Source organism: Macrosteles quadrilineatus, unplaced genomic scaffold (genome assembly GCF_028750875.1).
Source record: "Macrosteles quadrilineatus isolate MER2022 unplaced genomic scaffold, UCM_ALF_1.0 Scaffold_8__2_contigs__length_117827958, whole genome shotgun sequence".
NCBI lineage: Eukaryota > Metazoa > Arthropoda > Insecta > Hemiptera > Cicadellidae > Macrosteles > Macrosteles quadrilineatus.
The window spans coordinates 60207368-60215769 of NW_026542601.1; positions in this window are offsets into that span (position 1 = coordinate 60207368).

The window sequence follows — 8402 nt, forward strand, 5'->3', positions numbered from 1 at the left end:
TTTTCAATAAATACATGAGTAACATATTTATGTATTGTTAACTAACCTATACTAATACTACTATTAAGGTTGGCTTATTAGTTTTGAATTGGTTCTCAATCCAGTAGGCAAACCATTACTCCTCATGCTCCCTAATTTAACACAAAAAGTTTTTTAGTGACCTAAAAGATTGGGCCATATTTGCCAAAAGTATGTTTCACAAAAGCTTAAAAATGGAAATGAAACTATTTTCATCATCAGTTCATTTATGTCACAACTCGAATATATATAATTCGGTTTGGATTATATGATTTAGGGGTAGGTTATCTCCCAGGGGAGAGCTGTCAAACAAACCAGGTCAACAAAAACCGCCCCTAATCTGAGATCGCCCCACACGCCACAATAATAGTAGCCCCAACCCCACATCACCAACACTATGTCATTTTTTCTGCTGGGAAATCGTTTGAAGTCTAAAATTATTTCCTTTTGCACGAACAGTTATTGTTGAAGTAGCTTCTAGCCTGGCTTAGGTGAATCAGTGAACATGTCAGTTGATGTTATGCCGATTTTGAAACTATATACATTTTCAAATATTTCATCGAATTTCTGGATTTTAACCTAATCTAAAAAGGTTATTTTTAATTTATCTTGTTTTTAATTTGATATTCAAGATTTCGAACTTAATGTGTTGTTTTACAGGGTAGTCATATTACAAGGCGTCCAAAAAAGAACTCACTAGTTGTAAAATTTATTTATTTATTCTACAATATACAAATTACAATGACTGATACATTAAATGAAAGGTAATGAAATAAAAACACGAGTACACCTCGATATACGAACCATTTGTAGTCCTACAGATATCCAAGGGATTTTTACTCATTTTTATTATATCTTTTATTATTTTATTATTATTTATTATCAAAACTACGATAAACTTCAAACAGGTGTACCAAACTTATTGCCAACATACGAAACTAAACCTTACAAGTATACTCTACAGCACCAAAGGATTATTACTCATCCATTTAAACTAATACTATTGTGAGGTATTTTTTTTTTTAATAGGGCGTTCTCTTTCGGACACCCGGTATTTTAAATGCTTATATATTTTAGATAATTATATTGATTTTAAAATATGTACATTTCCCCGATAGAGTGTCGATCTCACATTTCACTGAACCGCAATTTTTATATTTAATTTAATTATTTTTATTTTTTTTATTTTTAGAGAAGAGGCAGTTGACGAACAGATCCGTGGGAGCATGATGTGCGTACAGTAGTCAGGGTTTGTAGCGCAACGCAAATCAATGTGGTTAATATCATCCAGTATTACTTATTTACTAAAAAATATTTTAGCAATTACATTGTAAAATACTTGTTCTTCACTAAACAATTTTCTGTACTACAAGGCCTAGCAATGTAAACTAGGATAACAGATCATGACCAAGCTACCTGCGCGCTACCTTGGGTTCTACGCACGCGCAGTAAGTCATCTCCAGCCTCGCAGACCCGTGCCGTACCGACAGCTGCGTCCTATGTCACCTGCCTCATCTACATGGAGGACAACACTTTCTACCTCAGACAGACTACTTGATTATCCAGGGTGTGACAGTCGCGCCCTTCCTCAGATTAGATCTTGTCAGCAAACACGCCCTCTCGAGTATTTGTCTAAACTTTGCGATCTTGAGGTCTCTTTTACACCCATCTCACTGTGATGGCAATTCGTCTGAGGATGGAAGTCATGTCTGATTCTAATCTTTGTTTTATGTCCGTATGTATTTTTTTAGTATCGATGAATATAGCATTTTGCATGAAAGAAAACAAACCTTTTAAGTGAAAGAGGTCCAAACCCTTTCCCAAATTTTTTTGTTTACTGAACTAGACCCTCTAGAGCCATGGTCCGGGACGCAAACCACAAGCGATATACTGTACATATATATATATATATATATACATTTTTTTTGTGGATATGTGTTACGTTAATTGATATCTTTCAGAAAGATTAAACTTATTTAAGAACCCCTAAAATTGTTGGATCGATGAAACTCCCCCGATTTGTTAATACAGACGAGATAAAAAAAGACGGAAAATAGCTTTAAAAGGATGTGATATTTTGTTAGGTTTACAGATCTATGACAAATTGTTCCTTCTTGTTCCGTTACTTAATCTTTCGCATTAGAGTATGGAAAGAGTTTTTAGTTATGTCTGATTACTCTTACGTGACGGGTTCTGCACTTGCGTAGTAAATAAGATTTTAAAATTGAAAGAGTATTGAAAAATTATACATTTTAAAGTTTTAAAATCATTGGGTTGGCCATTCAAACGATACAACCTATTTTAAAATAAACTTTTCATGACATCACCATATTTTTTCAACTCCATACAAATTCGAATGCTATGTAGGAATAGAAGTGAACAAAAGTATATGTTAAGAAATAGTTGTTACATAACACTCAATTATTGCACAAGCGAAATATTACTCAAGTATGCAAATTTGTGACTTTTTGGTCCGAGGATCTTGGACCGTTTGTTTTTAGAGATTAGTTTTACGATGCTCTTAGTTGCTTGTATCACCTCATTTGGGTGACCAAATAATTGTCCTTCATTCGATTTGGAAATTCAGAGGCAAAGTCCAATAAAAAGGACCAACTTAAGGCATAATAAAGTTAAAATTTAGGATCAAGGCGGGGTGAAGTCCTTTTACAGCAAAACTCATAGCAATGTGGATTTAGGAACTCATAAAGCAGCTAGACGTGTTTCACTTTTGGAAAAGAATTTTAATTGGTAATTTAAACTTTGTGTCACATACCTGCTTTAACTGTTCGGATATAGAACACAAATTTTATTACCAGTCATACAAGGATTTTCCATTTAAAGCATGTCAAGAAGTTTCATAGAATCCAGTCTGTAATAAAATTTGGCATTGCAATTGTAATAAAGTAAAACTTTTACAACTTGTGAAAAAACTAGACATAAGTACCAAAATCTTTAAATATTTAATGAATTACATGAGGTAGTACGATAAAGAAACATTTTAACCACTACAACATTATTAGTTCAGAGTGTATCTAAAATATTGTTTATTTATTTCATCGACATTTCAAAATATGGGATTACACATATCTATCTATAATATTAAAACGTAACAAGGTTTTTTTTTAATTCACGATTTTGAATCAACCACTTGACGGATTTTCATGATTTTTGTGTTGAAAGAAAGATAATTTTGAGGACTAGGGAATGTCGAAGCCATAATTTGAGTTTAGGATTTCAGTTTTTTTGGAAAATTAGTTTAAAATTTTAAAAAGTCTAGCAGCCGACGCTAACATTCTACACTAGCTTTTTGTATAATACCATTTGCTTAACGTAACAGCTGTAAACATTAAGCGTGTGTGACACAAATTCAGCATTTGGATGAAAATGAAATGATATACGTAGAATTGACTTATTTATACTATGTGTAATGCTATAATCATTGATGTGTTCATTTATTCGGTAAGAGGATGAGAGATTATTTAAATAGAGGCCTACATATCAAAATACTAGATTTCTATTTTTTTATTTTTTGTAGTAGTCTTTAAAATATTTAGTTTTTTTTTAGTGCAATATAATTTGTTGTAGCTAACAGCTGGTTGAATAAAAAAATATTCTATTGAACTGTGAGGTTATTTTATTTACTCTGTGATTTTTTCATTGATTATAGGAAATAAGTAAGATTCTATAACCATTGCTGTAGGCCTATACGAATTGAAGGTCACGAATCTTCAAAAGAAAGCTTATGAAAATTATTTTACCTACGACCGTTTTTTTAAGTAGCCACTTTCATATCAGCATAGTTTCATTTCATATCAGCATAGTTGTTCTCATATCAACACGGGTAACGGACCAATGAGGTTCAAGGATTGAGAGAAAAGAAGTCCAATTGTAATACTTCGAACGTCAACTAATCAGCTGATCAGTTGACAATTTTAATTGTTGATCCGGCTTGTTCCTGTTGATACTCACGTATTCTTAACCTAAGTTGGTGGAAGTTAAATGAAGGTTGATTTTAAAATATCAGTTAGTGAAAGTGATGTTGACGAGATAGAAATGAGAGCACAAACTGTTTGTGCTAATATTTTGCCACCAAAATCAAAACAAAGGTACCATATGCAATTACATACCAGCAATTCATTAAATGGACGAAACAAAATAAGGTTAAATTGATAAATGAAAATGTTCTTCTGGTTTATTTTGAAAACCTCTTAACCACTTTTTCACCCAACTCGTTGTGGACCACATATTCGATGCTGAGATCTAACTGTAAATTAACTGTTTCACTATATTATTCAGTTGTCCAAAAATATATGCAATATTTCCCAAATTGTACCTGATACAATATTTATGGTAAGAATGCTGCTAGCAGAACCTATTGCCTGAAAAAGTAACGTAAACACGTAGTTACATGAAATCAGCTGATTATACAATAAGTCGTTGCATCACTTTCAGTGACAATGACAATAAACGAAAACATAACCTCTCTAGGAAGTTATGAGTAGTGATTGTTAGTTATAAAAACCCAGATTTTTAGTAATTAAAAACCGGTCGTAGGTAAAGTAGTGTACGCAACTCCCGTTAATAGTCTTTACGACACTCGTAGAAGTTTTTAAGGCACTCGCCAAGGCTCGTGCCTTAAATTTTCTACTCGTGTCGTAAAAACTAACTTAACGCAATCGTTGCGTAAACTACTATTACTACCCGACTTTTTGAGGAAAGGTTGGGAAATAACAATGATCACATGTTTTAATTAATCTTTGCAGCATTTTTCTTTACTATTAATTTTGAACTCCTTAAACTATGCTTGAATTAGTAATAGACACACTATATACAGTTTTAATGGACTACTCGATTCCCGTACGTCGGGCGGGCCGACAGCTCGTTACCTTAATTTCTAATCAGATTTGTATGCATCATATACCTACAAGAACATTGTATGTAACAAATACTTCAATAAAAGAAATATTAGCAGGCAATCTTACTGGTATCATGCTGTCCTTGATATTTGTGCTTTTAATAAACGACCTTGTCTGAAAAATATAGTCAGTATCAAAGCTATCATCTCATCCATTTAACACTCATCCTTCACCCGCATCTTGGTGTGTTACCGTGGTATAGGTCTAAGATAATTTAATCCAATCTAATATTGTGTTATTTAGGTTAACGTGTTAAGTTATTGTTGCAAAAAATACGATTCTACAGTCAACGCAACAACCCCTATAGCTATTTAGAAACTCTATCATCACTCAAACAAAACCTGGCATTCGAAAAACTAAACCAAACCTCGACGTAGCTACTGGTAACGAGAACACTTAACTTATCAAGTATCTAAATTATTCTCTCCCACTAAGATTAGTCGAAACTAATACCACAGGAGTCAAATTAAACCCAATTTATCCGAAAGGAAAAATAGCGCCATCGTAGAAGTGATGTTATCTTTTCGTGGGGCATAACTGTCGCATCTAATGAGAGGGTATTTACTAGTGGTGAAAGGAGGCAGCGGCGGAGGATCTCAGATAGGATTCTGGGCCGAGATCTGTTTGATTTAATTACAAAGTGACAGCCAGTCCGATATGATAAGAGTTACAACGTTAAGATCATTAGACACTTTCCAGTTTGGTGTCGTTCTAATCCGATTTTAACGGATTTTCGAAAACAGTCAGTTAAGATATTCCTGTTTGTAAATATGATTAGGAGTTTAGTCGGGCACGCGTAGACCTTTTTATAGTTTCAGAGCTATACACGCATGTGTAAAATACCTTTTTTAATGGATTTGTTGTTTTGGTTCTTACTTTTCGATGGGCATAGGAAGTGACAACTATAAACGTTAGTTTTCAAATTCGGGGTTTCATCCTGTGGCAGTTGAGTCCATTAAACGTGTTACAGTTTTAGACAATCAGCAATTTCAGCTTAAGACTATTAAAAACGGTGTATCAGGAACTTAGTTAACCACATATCTTGCATGATGATGGGATCTCTTTCATGGAGGAACATTTTTAACTAAATATACAGTTGATTTATATGTAAAATATTTTGTAAAAGTATTCCTGCAGTATAAAACTGATTATTATAGCCTATATATTTGAAACAAATAGGTATTAATTGAATACACCACAAAACATAGAATCGCGTAAATTAATTATTCTCATCAATACTATGTTATCTCAAGTTTCAAAATAAGTATGAATTACCCGCTGACTGGGCGCGCTTTCAATAAACGATTTCGAAATCAGTTAATGATCCTAATTAGAAAGCCGGAGTTTCCGTTGCATGAAAGTCAGGTGTTATCGTATCATTGTTATGAGTAATTATAATCGTTATCACATGCGGGATTGCAGGTGTTCCTGTATGCGGGCGTTCCTGTTCTTCCCTCGGGATCTGGGCCAATCGGGACTCGGGAGGTCGCGAGCAGAACAATTGTCAATGGACGAGTTACAAAAATACAACTGAAGTAGCCACTTACACGGACGTTAGGAAATGCAGAGTGATACGGGCTTTTGAAACTGGAGGGGTTGACAATATGGCAAATGTACAGGGTTTACTGGCTGGAAATAGTTTCAAAAGTATTAGTATCTCGTAAATACTCTCTAAATACCCTGGTGTCTCCAACCACAACCCATCTGATGAGGATGTAAGGTAACGTCCCCCCCCCATCCAAGAACCTCCTGGTTGGACCTACGTCTACTAGCGTCTCCTAGCATCAAACTTGCTGAGGAGGGGGTACTGTTGTGTTCCTGCTACCCAAGAACCTCCTGGCAGCATATCCGTCCCCTGGTGTCTCCAACCTTAAACCTTCTGATGATGAGGTAACGTAACGTCCCTCCCATCAAAGAACTTCCTGGTAGCGTATACGTCCCCTGGTGTCTCCAACCTTAAACCTTCTGATGATGAGGTAACGTAATGTCCATCCCATCCAAGAACTTCCTGGTAGCGTATACGTCCCCTGGTGTCTCCAACCTTAAAACTTCTGATGATGAGGTAACCTTACGTCCATCCCATCCAAGAACCTCCTGGAATCGTATACGTCCCCTGGTGTCTGCATATCCTTCTGATTATAAGGTAAGGTAACGTCCCTCCCACTCAAGAACCTCCTGGTAGCGTATACGTCCCCTGGTGTCTCCAACCTTAAACCTTCTGATGATAAGGTAAGGTAACGTCCATCCCATCCAAGAACTTCCTGGTAGCGTATACGTCCCCTGGTGTCTCCACCTTAAAACTTCTGATGATGAGGTAACCTTACGTCCATCCCATTAAAGAACCTCCTGGAATCGTATACGTCCCCTGGTGTCTGCAACTTTAACCTTCTGATTATAAGGTAAGGTAACGTCCCTCCCACTCAAGAACCTCCTGGTAGCGTATACGTCCCCTGGTGTCTCCAACCTTAAAACTTCTGATGATAAGGTAAGGTAACGTCCCTCCCACTCAAGAACCTCCTGGTAGCGTATACGTCCCCTGGTGTCTCCAACCTTAAAACTTCTGATGATAAGGTAAGGTAACGTCCCTCCCACTCAAGAACCTCCTGGTAGCGTATACGTCCCCTGGTGTCTCCAACCTTAAAACTTCTGATGATAAGGTAAGGTAACGTCCCTCCCACTCAAGAACCTCCTGGTAGCGTTTACGTCCCCTGGTGTCTCCAACCTTAAACCTTCTGATGATAAGGTAAGATAACGTCCCTCCCACTCAAGAACCTCCTGGTAGCGTATACGTCCCCTGGTGTCTCCAACCTTAAACCTTCTGATGATAAGGTAAGGTAACGTCCCTCCCATCCAAGAACCTCCTGGTAGCGTATACGTCCCTGGTGTCTCCAACCTTAAACCTTCTGATGACGAGGTAACGTAACGTCCTTCCCATCCAAAAACCTCCTGGTAGCGTATACGTCCCTGGTGTCTCCAACCTTAAACCTTCTGATGACGAGGTAACGTAACGTCCCTCCCATCCAAGAACCTCCTGGTAGCGTATACGTCCCTGGTGTCTCCAACCTTAAACCTTCTGATGATGAGGCAAGGTAACCTCCCTCCCATTTAAGAACCTCCTGGTAGCGTATACGTCCCCTGGTGTCTCCAACCTTAAGCCTTCTGATGACGAGGTAACGTAACGTCCTTCCCATCCAAAAACCTCCTAGGAGCACCTTTGTCTACTAGTGTATCCTTACCTCAAACTTCCTTGTGTCCCTCCTACCCAAGAATCTCCCATGTACCACCTCTGTCGCCCCAGCGTCATACAGCGTCACCCAGCGTCATACAGCGTCACGTAACGTCATACAGCGTCACGTAGCTGAGGTGAGTTATCATCTATTATCACCTGCAGATATCACCTGTCGGGACACCTGGAGCCCTCATCTATGGTAATGGTTGTATGTCGCGTGGCGGTGCGGGCGTGTGCCG